General features: G+C 40.6%; 1 protein-coding gene across 3 annotated transcripts in view; it reads right to left on the bottom strand.

Moving 5' to 3' along the window:
- Positions 1-17,611, bottom strand: part of LOC144605457 (SRSF protein kinase 1-like) — a 52,245-nt gene that overhangs the window by 32,364 nt on the left and 2,270 nt on the right. The window contains exon 1 of one of the 3 annotated variants that reach the window (XR_013548853.1): positions 1,891-2,054. The exons of the other annotated variants lie outside the window; for them this stretch is intronic. The gene's annotated coding sequence lies outside the window, so the exon portion shown is untranslated. Of the gene's footprint in view, positions 1-1,890; positions 2,055-17,611 lie in introns of those variants that run through there. 3 annotated transcript variants of the gene reach the window in all.

Here is a 17,611-nt window from a genome sequence, read left to right as displayed (position 1 = left end):
AGGTTACAATGCCTGATTCAAGTGATAGCTCATCACTGGAAAGTCTAAATCAGGGAAGCAAAGAATACCATAACCAAGATGTGTGCTTTCCTAGGATAAGCAGAGTATTTATGACTAAGAATCCTGGCAAAAATATTTGGCAAGAAGAGGAAGACTGAGTCTGTTTGAATAGTAGATAGAATTACATGATTGGTTTACACATGCTGAGGCAAACCACACTGCAAAATCAACTCCACCTCATCTTATTTTACAAGGGATTGTGTGCAGTGCTTTGGTTGGCTCCTTTGAATGACATTCAAGCACTAGTTTAAAAAAACATTTTCATTTTAGAAGCTCATCAAGTTGTCTGAGAATTGCAAAGCAATTAAAGATCAAAGGAGAATAACAATAACTGCACACATTAGAATTTCAACACACAATTAGCTCTTGCCCTCAGATGTATTTAAAAGATCGCCATTTTAAGGCTCATGTTACCAGCTTGGGTGTAGAGGTGTTTTAGGCTCTTTGTGATCAATCTCACCTCCATCACATAGCAACATGCACTGGTCCCCAATGCCAGGGTCATCAAGCCCCACGTGCCTGATGCCCGTCTCACAACACATGGTCAGTAGTCAAAGAAATTCCTAAACAACTTTTCACAGTCACAATCTTAACATGCAGTGGGTATCTGCTGTTAGCTAGTCTATTTTTTCTACCTGGCTAGTCAGATTTCTGGGTGTCAACGGACACTACTAGTCCAACAGGGAAGCAGACGATTTTTATATTTGTTAATATGAAACAGCCTGTGATGAATCAGCAACTGTTGTGCAGCAAAGTGTCAATTTTCTTTACATAGGCATTACTCCCACGGAGCTAACATTCTGTGATAAATCACTTTAACTTTCCAAAAAATGTACGACGGTCAATTTTTGAAAAGGTGGTAATCTTCTGCAAATTTGTCTTTTATACATCTGCCTTCCAATCACAATATTGCATGTTAATACTTCTGCTCTGTAAATGAAATGCATGGAGCTTTGAAGCTTTATCTTTTCCATCACCTAATTTCAAGTTCACTGCCCTAATTATAGTTATCCAAATAGAGTAAGAGCTCTGGCTCCAAATGAGACAGATTTCAATACTCTGAAGCAAGCAGCAAAGCACCCAACATTTCTTCCTCTATCCACCCCTTAACTACACCACTGACTGCGAGTACATTTATATCCTGGCCATTACATAGACCTTCTGTATTTCAGTTCGGCATGGACTGCTCAACCTTTCCCCCAAAATGCAGAGAAACAAAATGCATGCAATCGATTTTATACATTTCCTGAGCAGCAATTAAGATGCCGTCCTTTCACATACGATGGACCAGTGTACCTCTCTTCCATTCCCCATAAAAGCACAAAACTAGTGACAGGTCGACACAGCTAAAAATACATACTTTCAATTGGCAAAACGATAGCCAATAAACTGGAGCAAATTAGTGAATTTAGTATAACTGACTAACAAAAATGTGAACATTTCCTCCTCAAACCTGCTTTTGAGAGAATAAACACAAAAAAGTGCCCCGAATTTCCTTGAAATGGGATAAAGGGTAAGAAATTCTGGTTACCAAGGTCAGTGCTTGCATGGAAATGCAAGTACTTCATCAAAACACCGCTTTCTCTGCATTGTACCTGATTTGAATATCAATTCACCGGTAATGGCAAAAATAACAGGCAAAAATGCTAGTTTCACAAGATACCCTGTATACAGTACTACCAGAACACATCTTTCATAAAAATCACTCGGCACACAGTGTAAAGCATAATCACAGACAAGTATTCCACCATATTTAATACCATCATTTGATAACTAGCACCATAAGCCTCATTTCAATTCTTAAAACAGAACACAAAAGATTTACAATACCTGTTTGATGCTCTGTTACCCATTGGCAATGGCAGCCCTGAAGTCAAATCAGAGATTTTCTGCAAAGCCATCAACAAATATTTCAGCTGCTTCTGCTAGAATGCACTGCAGGCTGTGATCAGCCCCCGAGCCGATCGGGAGTCTGCTTACATCACAAGCAGGAAATGGCCTACCACCCAGCTGCAGAGAGACTACACTGCATTGCAGGTGAGTACCTTCCAGTTTAAAAACAAACAAACCATTTTCTTTACATTTATTTCAGATGCATATATTCTAGTGGTCTAGAATCACATTTTAGCAAGTGGTGCAGCGAAGCAGCGTGTTAATGATATTGCATTTAATCAGTTAGAGTGATAGCCACAGTGATGGGTGGTGTGTTCACAGATCTGAATTCAGACAAGCCCATAAGAGGATTTTTTGGAAAGGAATGGGGGTGGGCAGTGTAGCAGTTAGATGGGTACTCTAGAGGAGTGGGTCGATGTGTAGTTAGAGGAGTGGCAAGCAGTGTTGAGATGCCAAACATGCTACATAATGGCATGGGTGGGGCTTGGAAGTGAATCTTTAATTTAAAATGATTGCATGGGTTGTGGGTTCATCCCTGAACGTTAAGATGGCAAGATCACTCCAGGGAGGGTGCAGGGCCATTGACTGTGAAACGCACTGATGGACTAGCCAGAGGAAATGAGAACCGTAGAATCTAAAAAATGAAGTGCATATGCAAGATATATGGATCGTTAAAGTAAAGTGAGACAAGACGAGGAAGTCAGAAAACAATGGGCTTGTATTACAACTCATTCAGTCAACACCATGCAGTTGCTGGTCTGCAATACACCTAAAATAATACGGGTGTTTTATGCTCTGTAAAACATCATTCTTGAGAAACAGCCAAAGAAAAAAGCTGCCTTTCCAAACTCAAAATGTTTTTGCATGGGGTATAAATGCCTTTATTTGAATGCATGGATATTCTTCATTTGGATAGATGGTGCAATATTTTGGGCACATGGGTTTTGGAGAGAATTATACAGCATACATAAATATACTGCCCATTTTCTCTTCATTCTATATTCACATATACTGTACACAGGCTGTCTACTTTCCTCTTACAAAATCTGTAATCCAGAGGTGAATCTTCTTCCTCAACTACTTTAAGCCAACCCAACCTACAAATTGAGACCAATGTTTTTCATGGAGATTATCCTGGGTTTGTATGTATACAACTATTTGCAGTGCTTGAATCAATCACATTTTGGAAGACACTCAAGCAGGTCTGTTTAGCTAATTTTTTTGGCAAAGGAATCATTTTAGAAGAACCATACAGTAAAAAAAAATTGAAAACCCTGCACTTCAAAAGACACGCATTTGATTCTTGAGCTAATTCAATCCGACCCACTTTCTGCAGAACGTAGGTTGAGTTTCTATTCATGCAAAGTTAATGATTTATATTTTAAACTGCAAGATATCCTTAGCTAAACATATTAAATATTACATGTGTACACCATTCAAGCTACATGAATGGTTCATCAACAATTCTTATTTCAATCTGATCAAATGCAACGAACTACAAAATTGAACAGGTACTAGGTTTGCACATCTAATAGATATTGCAAGAGGGTTTGAGACAATTATCAACAATCTAAATGCCAGTTCTAATTGTTAGAGAGGACAATTGGTACAGTTGCTGCCTGACATCGCTTGCAGCGCCGGAGTTCCGGGTTCGATCTCGACTACGGGTGCTGTCTGAAAGGAGGTTGTACGTTCTCCCCGTGACCGCGTGGGTTTTCTATGAGATCTTCGGTTTCCTCCCACGCTCCAAAGACGTACAGGTATGTAGGTTAATTGGCTTGTGTATGCATAAATTGTCCCTTGTGTGTGTAGGATAGTGTTAATGTGCAGGGATTGCTGCTCGATGCAGACTTGGTGGGCCGAAAGCCTATTTTGTCAAGGTATCTCTAAACTAAACTAAGTATAACCCCAAATTGGGGAAACAGATTAGATTCAAAAGGAATTTTAGGTGCATGCTTAATGTGTTATGGTTTTCCAATATTTACCATTTTGCTATTCAATATCTGTTTAATCTCAAACTCATTAATCTCAAGGAGCCAAATATAAACAGTATCCCCAAAAAGCGCTGGAGTTACTCAGTGAACCAAGCAGCATCTCTAGGGGACATGGATAGGGGCAGGACCCATCTTCAGACTGACCCGAAACACCACCTTTCCATGTCCTCCAACAATGTTCCCTGGCCTACTGAGTTACTCCAGCACTATTTTTTTGTAAACCTGCATCTGCAGTTTCTTGTCTAAACAGTATAGCATACGTGGGTGTATTATTTGGAGGAGTATAGCCAAATATACTGCACAAATTTAATTGTTTAATTCTGTGTCTCAAAAAAAATTCACAGGCAAAAGTAATTTCAAAGACAAGTACCAGAACAATAAACAGTAGTAACGTGCATTATCTAAAGTAATGGAGAATACTGTGCTGCTCAAGACTTGGTAATAAAAGTACATTTTCTTTATCTTGCTCCTTCCAAGATTGAACGAGTTTAAGATAAACTGCGATCTCAAAAGACAATCCACACTGACATTCACAATATCAGTGCTAGAAATTGCTGTTTCACAAGTACTTCACAACTACACAACACAGCACCTTCTGAATCAGAAGAGTGAACATTCAAACTCCACACAAGGCGTATGCACATATTGTAAGCTCACACTTCATTTCTTTAGTCTTCTTTTGGATAAGGTACTAAAGTCCTGTTAAATAGGCAAAAACAAAAAGGACCAAACCCCAGTTTGAAAATAAGGATATACTCTCAGTCAACAATATCTGGTTATTTGTATGGGTGGCCAAAATGGAGGATACATTTCTCCATATAATTAAATTGAAAAATATTAAACCATTTCAAGCTGATTAGGAGCACGTTAAATTCATGAAAGGGATCTTTTTATATATGGATGAAAATAATTCATTTCACCACTGACAAACTCAGTTCAGCTCAGCTCAAAGATGCCCAAATAAAGCACGCTCCTGAAAACTGATGGTTAAACACTGCACTATTATTGGAATCCATAAACTATTTTAACAAAACAGCAATTTTCAAATTTATAAACAATGTGTTCATAGTAAGCTGTAAACAGAAGGCAACTATTTGGCTCCGTGTGCTTTTGCTAGATTCCTAATTGATAAGAGTTATCAAATTAATACCTTAAATCTCTTAGATGCCACCCGGCAGATGCAAGAGTGACATTTAAGAGACCTTTGGACAAGCACATGAAATGGAGGGATATGGAGTATGTGTAGAGAAATAATAGTTGGTCTTGACATCATATTGAACTTGGATATTGTGGGCCAAAGGACCTTTTCCTGTGCTGCACTGCTTTAATCCCATGTTCCTGCTCTTCGCAGTGTGGTTTTCCTTTAACTATTTGTATAATTCCATCTAATGTAACTGATTTTGCTCAGCCATCCTTTCCAGCAAGTGACTCATTCTTCAGGAAACAGGGCTTCCCCTCTTCCATTATAGATGAGGCTCTCACTAGGGTCGCTTCTACATCCTGCAGCTCCGCTCTTGCTCCCCCTCCCCCCACTCGCAACAAGGACAGAATCCCCCTCGTTCTCACCTTCCACCCCACCAGCCAGCAGATCCAACAAATCTTCCGCCAACATTTCCGTCACCTACAACGGGACCCCACCACTGGCCATATCTTCCCATCCCCTCCCCTCTCTGCGTTCCGCAGAGACCGCTCCCTCCGTAACTCCCTGGTCCACTCGTCCCTTCCTACCCAAACCACCCCATCCCCGAGCACTTTCCCCTGCAACCGCACAAGATGCAACACCTGTCCCTTTACCTCCCCCCTCAACTCCATCCAAGGACCCAAACAGTCTTTCCAGGTGAGACAGAGGTTCACCTGCACCTCCTCCAACCTCATCTATTGCATCCGCTGCTCCAGATGTCAACTTATTTACATCGGCGAAACCAAGAGCAGGCTTGGCGAACGCTTCGCTCAACACCTGCACTCGGTCCGCGTTGGCCAAACTGGTCTCCCGGTGGCCGAGCACTTCAACTCCCCTCCCATTCCCAGTCTGACCTCTCTGTCATGGGCCTCCTCCAGTGCCATTGTGAGGCCCACCGGAAACTGGAGGAACAGCACCTCATATTTTGCCTGGGCAGCTTGCAATGCAGTGGTATGAACATCGACTTCTCCCACTTTAGATAGTTCCTCTGTCCCTCTCTCCCCCTCCCCAGATCTCCCTCTATCTTCCTGTCTCCACCTATATCCTTCCTTTGTCCCGGCCCCCCTGACATCAGTCTGAAGAAGGGTCTCGACCCGAAACGACATCCATTCCTTCTCTCCTGAGATGCTGCCTGACCTGCTGAGTTACTCCAGCATTTTGTGAATAAATACCTCCAAATATAATAATGTTTTTTAAAAAATTCTCTCACGTCACTTCTGAAACCTTTGTATCAATATCACCACTAAAAAAGTTTTAACAATAGAATTTATAATTGACGGTCACTAAAAAAACATTCCATCCTCTTCTGCTCCAAGAGATTATAAGCTTCTCTATTAACTCCATATGATTGAAAGGCTTTATGTCTGCCTCGACTTTAATAAACCATTTCCAAGATCTTGACACTTGAAGTTCTCATTATTACACAGAATATTTGGCCCATTGTGATCCTATCAATCCGATTTCCCTTTCACTTAATTCCAGAGGTCGACAACTTATTCTGTCTCGCATACCCAATAACTTTCCCCGTTGATCTGTTGGCCACATAAAAGGGACAATATGAAGTAGCCAATTAATCTACCAGCACATCTTTGAGACGCGAGAGTCAAATTGCGGCAACTGGAAGAAACCCAGTCACTGTGAGAAAATTCAAACTCCACACACGTTCAATGGTCAATATTAAACCGGGTTACTTGGTGGTAAGTGCCCACCATGCCACACCAATTTAAAGTGTGCTCCCAACATTTGAATAAATTATTCAATTCAAGGTCGAACCAAAGATAGAGTTAACTCTTTCCTTTTCCCCGTTAATAAAACCAGCAATGCAAATTCTTTAAATAAGAAAAATTAAATTGTTGCATGGGCTTCAAATATTTGAATATATTCAAGTCTTTTGTTCTGCCAATCTCATCAACATTTTACCAGTTTTATATTGTGCTTTAATAACCTATTCTTATTCAACTAAAGGTTGCGTCATTTCATAATTTCTACCCTAATACTGCCTTACACCTGTCGTTTCACCAGTTCATGTAAGTAAATCTCAGCGCTGAAAGCTCGTTTATTGAAATTAGTAATTTTAAGCAGCTCAATGTCATTAGTATTTTCCAGTGCAGATGTCTTAGTGATAAACATTAAAGATACACTGGAGATCCAAATAATTCACGATGGACACCTGAATTAGCAATGTTAATCTAGACAGATTTAGATATAGATCATTGATTAACCAAAATATATTCAACATTCATTTGGTTATGAGTCAATCTCACCAAGTTTGCCTCCATTGTTCCCAATGAACCCTCTGCAGACTTGTAGCACTAAATATTCACATGGTGAACTACCAAATCTCTTATCCAAATAGTCATAAAATGGCCACATATTTATGATGTGCTCAGGAAAGATCTCGTATACGCAGCTTTCCCAGAACACAGGAAATTCAAGTAATTTTGAATGATAATGGGACAAAATATCAAAGCTTAGGGCATTAAGTGGTCCAAGAAGGAAAAAGTAAATTGAATAGAATGGTCAAGCAGAATTTGACAGATCAAACAATATAGAGAAATGCAAAGTGATCCATGAGGAAGCAAATATATTGCTTTTAAACTGAATAGACAGACATCTGGAGCATTAAACAATGTTATTTAAAAACTATAAGCCAGTAGTTTGGCAAGAGGAGGTGCTGACTCCTAATACCAGTCACACATATTTTTCTCATTGTTTCCATCGTTCTTTCTCCCCCCCCCCCCCCCAGATTCTATTATTTATGATATACTTGGGGCAATTTAGTTGTCAATTAACCTACCAGCCTGAATTTTTCATCCTAAGCACATAAATTGTGCAAAATAATTATGCAAGTATTCACATTGAAAGCATTGAAGAACCGTCTGCATTTGTTATTAACCTACAAGTGAATTACTCGACACTTCCTAATATTTTTGGCAAACACCATCTTTATTTAAATGAGAACACCTCAAACTAAACTAAACTAAACCTCCTAATTTTGCTACAGCGTGTCTATTTCCAGAACCTTATAGATTAACATGTCAACGCTGAGAAATGCACAATCATGAGGTCAAAATTAACTTAATGAAGATGGAAATGAACTTTACATGTAATCACTCTCAAGTCAATTCACAAAAGCAATCCAAAAAAGACACCCCAGTGGCCCAGAGACTAGAGCTGCTGCCTCACAGCACCAGAGATCCATGTTCAAATTGGCCCTCGAGTGCTGTATGTAGTTTGTGCTCTCCTTGTGACTGGCTGGATTTCCTCTGGGCACTCTGATTTCCTATTATACCCATGCGGGTTGGTTTCATATCATATCATATATATACAGCCGGAAACAGGCCTTTTCGGCCCTCCAAGTCCGTGCCGCCCAGTGATCCCCGCACATTAACATTATCCTACACCCACTAGGTTAATAGTTAATTGGCCACTGTAAATTGCCTCTAGTGTATGCGAGTAGTAGAACCTGGGAGGAATAAAAGTGGGATTGATATAGCTTAGTGGAAATGGATGATTGATAGTTGGCGTGGACTCTTTGGACTTTAGTTTAGACTTAGAGATACAGCATGGAAACAGGCCCCTCGGCCCTCAGAGTCTGCGCCAAACAGCGATCACCCCATATCCTAATACTATCCTACACACTAGGGACGATTTTTCCGAAGCCAATTAACCAACAAACCTGCATGTCTTTGGAGTGTAGGAGGAAACCAGACCACCCGGAGAAAACCCACAGTCACACGGAGAACATGCAAACTCGGTACAGACAGCACCATAGTCAGGTTTGAACCCAGCTTTTTGGCGCTGTAAGGCAGCAACTTTACTGCTGCACCACTGATCAGCCCTCAACTCCATGGGCATGTGCATGGCTGGTCAAGCTGGGTTTCTGGTGCGGGATAAAACATGATAGCATTGGGCAAGTTTGAAAGACCAACTGCACATTTTCTATTCATGGTTCACCAGAGAGTGATTTGTAAGCTAAACACTAAAGATGCAGTTTTAGCATCAACTCGAGTCTGCACCAGCTTTTAGCCCTGGATTCCCTCTTCACTGTGATAAAGAAACTTGAACTTCAATGGTTCAGTTGGGAGTGAACACCAATCTACAAAGATGGGGAAATATCAAGATCAATTTCCAGAAGTTGTATCTGCATGCATGTATGGCAAAATTATTTGCAAATAAACCATAGAATTCAACTCTTCCACGAGCATTTTAATTCTCAAGTTCATCTGCATCCACCCTGTTTTTCAATACTTCCTGCTCATTTTGGTTCTCTGGTTGTGCAGTCTACTCACCTTTAATGATGGTTTAGAAATGTGCAGTGATTCATGACCCCAGCACAGTATCCAAGAAACAAAATGGTTGGCAGTTCATTGATAATCACTAATCACCCACTGACAATATAAAAGCTTTGACAAGAGAAACCCATCCATGGCATAGCTCCCTGGGAGCAGTGCCTCTCCAAAGCTCCAGCCAGGACACGGACACAAACCTCAGGAAATTCATGCAACCCACCAAGAAACAGGGTGAAAACTAACCAACCTCAACTAGTAATGCTTTATGGCTTTACGTATCAGGTGAGAAAAAGAGGATTCCATTTCATGGAGATGAGTTTTTAATAAGTTTAATCAATAATGCAATGCAATTGGAGCTTAATGAAGTGCAAGCAGCTGCTGAACTGCCAAAAATAGCCAGCCTACTTAAAACCGCTAAAGCTACAACCTTTGTAATTCATGTACACTGTAACGTAACAAGGCTCGCACTTCTTTTCAAACATAAGCAGCTGTCTGGGTTTATCTGGTCAATACAAGTGATAGTGACTGGATCAATTAGTTGGCCGTCCACTCGAGAGCACTGTTATACCGTGTTGCAACAAAAGCTTTCTCTTGAACAGTACCTGAACATGAACAGTACAGTGAAGTGAAGACAAGATACAAGGAACTGCAGATGCTGGAATTTTTAGTGAAACGCAAGGTGCTGGAGTAACTTAGACAGCATGTGTGGAGAATGGATAGGTGATGATTCGGAACAGCACCCTTCTACAGATGTCTCTGGAAGGAATCCACAGATGCTGCCTGACCCACTGAATTACCCCAGCACTTTCGTGTTTTATTCTAGCAGAGTATGTCTCTGGTTCAACCTGTCTGCTTTTGCCCTTCCCTCCATCTAGTGTGCATATTTGAGTGTAAAATCTTTTGACTTTAAGTACAATACCACCAATTTGAGCAATCAAAGATGAGACAAGCTGAGGGAAAAAGGATTTTTTCCTGGAGTCAAGGCTAATTATTTATCTTTCAATATAACACTCAACTCATCATTATCTCATTGCTGTATGTAGGACAATTAAAATTACCACATGGTGCAATGGAGAACTTAACAATGGGGTCGAAACAGATGAGAGAGTAGGGGTTACAATATAAAGAGATAACAGCAGTGCAAAGAAATAAGGAATATTTCTGAAAGAAATAAGGGTGAAGTGAGGAGCAACAATAGAGAATTTTCAGTGTTGAACACAAAGACGTCAGGTCCAGGAAGGGAAATGTGAATGGACCGAGGCATACTTCAATAGAAAAAGATCAAACTTACTTGTGGCTAGTCAGATTTGATGGCTCAGTCGTCAAGAATTGGTTGACATGTTCACAGTCCTAGTCAATTGATTTTATAGAATCTACATTTTAAATGTCAACATCAGAATTTTCCATTATTTACAATTGCAATATTTCAATTGTTGTCAAAGCAATGTTATGTCCAATTCTGGGCACCATACTTTAACAAAGAGGTAAAGGCTTTAGAAATGTGGAAAGCTTATTAAAATGGTTCCAGGCATGAATGACTTTGGTTATCTGGATAGACTGCAGAAGCTGGACTAATCCTTGGAACAAGAGACTAAAAGTATCTGAGAATAGAGAAATTTTTCATATCATTAAAGTCAAGAGCCTCACCGATGTACTTCTCACAGGTGAGGACAGGACATGGAAAAGGAAGAATTTATACTGGATGAACCATACAAAAGTTCAAATGCAAAATGCTGACGATACTGAGCAGGTCAAGTAACAAGTACAAAAAACTTAACGTTCAATGTCAATGACCTTTCAGCAGAACTGGAAAATTGAGATCACACTCTTAAGTTTTTCCAACTGAAGTTCTTAATTGGACAGCAAGGTAAAAACACAAAAAAAACCCCAGTAAATTCAACCTGGCTTCTGTGCGTGAAACAATTCATTTTTAACGTGAGTAATTAAAATGTTCTGCCGGTGTTCAGTTATGCTGCAAATGTGTAATGATAAAGATTAACATAGGCGCCTCTCCTGAAAGTCAGCACAAAATCTTTTGGGAGCACAGAGAAAAAAACATGTTAAATTTCCCTGGCCTGGTTTACACCAAATACGCTGCTTTAGTATAACTACAAATATTTGATTGCTCAATCAACATAACTATCAAATATTACATCATTAGCATTATAATACAATTCAGTCCTTCCATAAGCTGGGGTACAATCCAGATTCTCCAACCTACCTCACTGCAGACACTGGACTTTGTCTTTGGAACTGTATCTTTCTCCTTGCTCTACTTATTGCACTTGAGTTTGACTTGATTGTATTTGTGTACAGCATTAGCTGATTTGATTGGATAGCACGCAAAACAAAACATTTCAATGTACCTGCTATGTGACAATAATAATAAACCTAAATTTAAACCTAATAATGATTGATATCGTTTACAAGATACCATAATTCTAAAAATGCAAATTCAGTAACATGTACTGCCAACATCAAAGGTGTGCATATTTTTTTGTAACATTCCAAAGATGTTACGCAAATTAATTTGTTTTAATTTCAATAAGAGATCAAATTGCTTAACTGGAAGCTGAGGACAGTATATCTCTTATGAAACTGTAAATTTTAAATCCACAAGACAGGTATTATATCCGACTATTGCACCATTGGATTACTGAATTTCAGAATTAAAATTTAGAATTCAGGTTTGATTAAGTTCTGTAATTTTTTATCATTAATACCGTGTTTCTATTTGAGATACAGGTGCTCCTCAACTTACGATGGGGTTATGTTCCGAGAAACCCATTGGAAATCGGAAATAATGAAGTGGAAACGCATTTAATACACCTGATCACGTGGCCGGAAGCGAGCTGCAGCTTGCTACGGGTCGCTGCCGTTTGCACCATCGCAGTCGAAATATCGTAAGCCGAAGCATCGCAAGTCTGGGAGCATCTGTACAGGCATTTTTATGAGGATATTGTCAGGACTCGAGGGCCTAGGTTATATGGAGAGGTTGAGCAGGTTAGGACTCTATTCCTTGGAGCACAGGAGGATGAGGGAGCTGTTAGAGAGATGCACAAAATCATGTGAAATAGATCGGGTAGACACACACACACACACACACACTCTTTCCCAAAGTAGGGGAGTCGAGAACCAGAGGACAAAGGTGAGTGGGGGAAAATTTAATAGGAAACTGAGGGGTAACCTTTTCACACAAAGGGTGGTAGGTGTATGAAACGAGTTTCTGGAGGAGGGAATTGAGGCAGGTACTATTCCAACATTTTAGAAACATTTAGACAGGTACATGGATAGGACAGGTTTGGGCTAAACGCAGGCTAGTGGAACGCATGTAGATGGCACATGTTGGTCGGGGTGGGAAAGTTATGCTGAAGGGTCTGTTTCCATGCTGTATGACTCCATGACATTACAAAAATGTTGAGATTTGAAAGCAGTGCCTCTGTGAGAACCACTCCCAGTCCTGTCAGACTGAGGGTTCGAGTCCCACTCATTCCACTAATGAGCACCAAATGTTGGGAGACACTTCGATGGGGTGTTGCACTGTGGAAGATATTCCCATGTGGGACAAACTCTAAATTTAGACACATGGAATTGCAGATGCTGGTTTACAAATGTAAAGTGCAGGAGTAACTCAGCAGGTAAGGCAGCATCTTTGGAGAACCTGGGCAGGTGGTGTTTCGGGTCGGAATCCTTCCTAGGCTCTGCATACTTTCTCAGCTGATGACAGAATAGTCTAGGATAGTATTTCAAATATAATGAAGCAGCGCTTGCCCAACACCAAATATTATGCTTTAGAAATATTTACACAGGTACATGGATAGGTTTTAGAGGGATATAGGCCAAACGCAGGCAGGTAGGACATGTAGGTGGGGCACTTTGGTCGACGTGACCAAGTTGGGCCGAAGGGCCTGTTCCTACACCATGACCTGGACATGCAACATTCCCTTCACGAAGCTCACAGACCATGCCTAGCGAGAAACTAACGACTTATCCTTGACGTCCAACGGCATTGCTCCCACTCTCTCCCCTATTGGAATTTTGCGCAATAGTACTTACCCGTGACTTTATGGGAGAAGGCTTATATATTGACTATAAAAAGCAATATTAGGTTGGGTGTTCAATGGATCACCAGAGTAATCTAACTAACTTTTTAAGCAAATGTCAATCTGAAGCAAATATTTTCTTTTTCCACTGTCCTGCTGAGTATTTCTAGCAACTTGTTTTTATTTCATACTAGACACGCGTGGACCCATTGGGTCCAAACCTCTCCTGCGGGCGCGGAAACCCCCGTTGGGTGCAAACCTCTCCTGCGGGCCCAGCAATCCTCCCCCAACTGACGACCCGTGGGCCCGTTGCCAGCCGGGGAGTCTCCCCCGAGGCCGTGCGGGGGGAAGAGGGAACCACTCACCCTGGGCGACCATCGCGTCAGCCAGAGCGAGCCGTGGACCCGTTGGGTGGAAACCTCTCCTGTAGTGGCAGCTCGACGGCAACGGCCATCTTCTTAGACCCTCTGCCGCCGTGCTGCACCACGGGAGGAAGGGCACGCTGGGACCGGCGCCGGTCCTCCTGGTGGGGGGGGGGGGGCAGCGCATTTATTAAAGTTTACTAAGTTAATTGTTTTTAAAATGTAACAAACCTTGATCAATTGAGACCGCAGGGGAATGGCGAGTAGGATGGGCGTAAAATTGTTGCGCTATCGTCTACTGCTTTGGCTGTATTTCGGGACAATATATCCACTAACCCACATATATACAAGATGAGAGTTTTAGTAATATATAATATATATAGATTTCCATCATGTATAATAATTTTGGTTTTGAAGCTAAGGAATTTGCAATGTGCCTTTAACCTAATAAAACACAATTTGGGCTGACAGGCGTGACCCATCTGCAATTTTTCAGGTATTCATCCCCTTTATTTAATGTTTAGCTGCAGTAACGTTAAACTAACTGGACTAAAATTCCTTAAATAGTTTATTTGATGCTGAGCCAAATGAAGAGATTGGTGACTGAAGGTCTCAAAAATAGGTTTAAGCAATGCTTCAAAGCACAGAGGCATAAAGAGGTGGGGAGGTAGCGAGGGAATTCCAAGTCTGAGGGCATGGCATTAAGGCATTGCCAACACTGGCGTATCTGCATTCAGAGGCAGCAACGAAAGGCAACGGGCAAGGCTGGAAAAAGTTTTTGACTGAGATCAGGAGGGGCTAAACCATGGAAGGATCAGAAAACGATGAGAATTTTAAAAATCAAGGCTTGTTTAAACAGAAACTAACAAAGGGCAGCATGCACAGAAATTATGTTCATAAATCATAGGAGCAGAATTAGACCATTCGGCCCTTAGTCTACTCCGCCATTCTGTCATGATTGATCTATTTTTCCTTCTCAACTTCATTCTCCTGTCTTCTGCCCGTAACCCTTGAGGCCCATATCAATCAAGAACTTGGTAATTTCTGTTTTAAAAATACCAAATGACTTGGGCTCCACAGCCATCTGTGGCAACAGGTTCCACAGATTCACCACCCTCTCTGCCTCAAGAAGTTCCTCCTAATCTTTCTAAAGTACATCCTTTTATTCGGAGTCTGTGAACTTCTTGTCCTAGACTCTCCCACTAGTGGAATCCTATCCACATCTATAATGGGTGAACATGATGCAAGGTTTTCAAAGACCTCCCCATTGACGAGCAACTGGCCAATCTTAACTATGTAGACACAGCTGTCTAGAATTAACAAAGATGTGGATCAATAGTTCAGTAGCAAATGAAAAGTGGAAAACTAGGAAATTATAGTCTATTTAACTTAACGTGGAATGCTGGTAGATAACTGGAGACTATAATTAAAGAACATGAATGAATATTTAGTTTCGCGATACAGCATGCTAACAGGCCCTTCAGCCCACCCAGTCGACGCCAACCATCGTTCACCCATTTACACTATTTCTGCATTAAAACACATTCCCATTTACTTTCCACAATAGGGGCAATTTATAGAATTCAATTAAACTACAAACCCACACATCTTTGGGATGCGAGAGGTAACTAGAACACCCTGAGGAAACCCACGAAGATCAGGATCAAACTCACATCTCTGGTAATGTGAGGCAGCAACTTTACCAGCTGCACCACTGTGCCGCCAAATATGTTGACCATCTGCGCATAGACCTTGTGGCACTCAGGCAAAGGTTCATAGATATTTACAGTCAACATCCATACAGTATATTTGATAAAATCACTCAATACAGGTTTTCATTAAGTTTAAAATTAATGGAATTACTGATCTGGCTGGGAAATTGACTGAGCTGCAAGGGGCTAGTGGAAAAAAATGGATATGGGGAGAAGGCAGGCATGGGTTATTGATTAGGGACAATCAGCCATGATCACAATGAATGGCAGTGTTGGCTCAAAGGGCCGAATGGCCTCTTCCTGCACCTATTGTCTATGTTTCTATGTACAGAGGGTAGGATTAATGGAGAGAAACAAAAGTGTCAGGATGTGACAACAGGGCCCAAGAAGGACTTGACCTCATGCCACAATTATTCAACGCGTTAATGACCGTGATAAAAAAATTGAAACTTGCTTATACACAAAGGCGGATGGTATTGGAAACATTGAATTAAAAAGAAACATTAATTGATGTGAATGAATAAACTTCAGAAAGCATATTTCAATGTGTGCAAAGTCATCCATTGTGAACCCCAAATGGAACTGAACTAAGCAACGTTTTAAATGGTGCTAATTCAGAAACAAATGCCTCATAATAGTCACCAGGGTATCTATTCCCATAACCCCCACTTCCTCCTACTAGCTGCGCTGTCCAGGCACCTACCACTGTGTAAAAATATTTGCCTTGTACATCTCCCTTAATCAAATCGGGACCCAATATGTCACCCATCCCTCGAATCCGACCCAAAATGTCACCCATCCTTCGAATCTAACCCAAAATGTCACCCATCCTTTTTCTTCAGAGATGCTGCCTGATCCACTGTAACTGCCGCACTTTCTATCTATCTAAAGTTCCTTGTAAATGCTATGAAAGTACCTGTCTCAACTACATCCTCTGGCAGCTCATTCCATATACCAAGCACCCTCTGAATGAAAAAGTTGCCTCTCAGGTTCCCATTAAATGTTTCTCTTCTCACCTTAAACCTTGTCCTCTGTTCTTTGAGTACCCTACATTCCCCTTGAAAATAACCCTTATTATTAGACAATGGTTTAATACAGTAAACACGCTGCCCCTGCAATTCCAACCCTTAGTCTGCAGAAAAGTTTTGCCCCGGTAGGATACAAGTGAGTGGTGGACAGGGGTAGTCAATATAGCAATAGGTTCACTAGGTAAGTTGCAGTGACAGGAAGAATACATTCCACCCTCCTGCATACTTTAGGTTTAGGATTATTATTGTCATGTGTACTGAGCAAGAGTGAAAAAATTGTGTTTGCATGCTATCTACTCAAATCAGACAATACTATGCATGAATACAATCAAGCCAACCACAAGTAAAACTCTACAACGTATCAGAACATTTCTGCTGAACAAACTTGAATAAAATGACACTAAACATCTTTAAAACTGGATAGATAAGAACAGATCTTTTCAGCTGGACATTGTGGAATAGGAACTGTGTCAAATAAGGTCATAAGTGACTCCAAAGTGTACCAAATTCCAAATATGGAGATAAAGGCAAGAAAAACCTCATCTTATAATACAAAACCTTTATGATTAAAAAAATGATCACCCAGATAGGGTTGAGAAAAAGGAGGACCATGTAAAGGTTTGCAAGGACAGAAGGATTAAGAATTTTCTTTACAAGAAAATTATGGCAGATTTGAAGGAAGGCTTATATGGCAGAGAGAAGCCATTAACAATATCAGTTAACATGGCAGCCAGGGAAGATATTAATGATCAGCGGTATGTAGGTCTTGGGATCAAGTAGATGGGCCCAATACAGATGAGCTCAATTGGCATGGTGGAAGACAGGAGAAAAATGCAAGTTTGTGACAAAATAAAACAAGGTCATGAATTGAAAAATATTTTTTAAATACAATTATAAAAATCCTCAAAAATCAGTTGAAACAATCTGTTTATGACATCAATGACATTATGATCTCATATTTGAGTAACACACTATTTTCTTTGTTACCGTTCTACAGAAATTTACCATCCATTCCAACAATATCTTCAAATGTAAACCCAGCAGAAT

Source organism: Rhinoraja longicauda, chromosome 24, assembly GCF_053455715.1.
Source record: "Rhinoraja longicauda isolate Sanriku21f chromosome 24, sRhiLon1.1, whole genome shotgun sequence".
Classification (NCBI taxonomy): Eukaryota; Metazoa; Chordata; class Chondrichthyes; order Rajiformes; family Arhynchobatidae; genus Rhinoraja; species Rhinoraja longicauda.
Note: the sequence above shows the minus strand (reverse complement) of the source record. Positions and strands in the feature narration are given on the sequence as shown.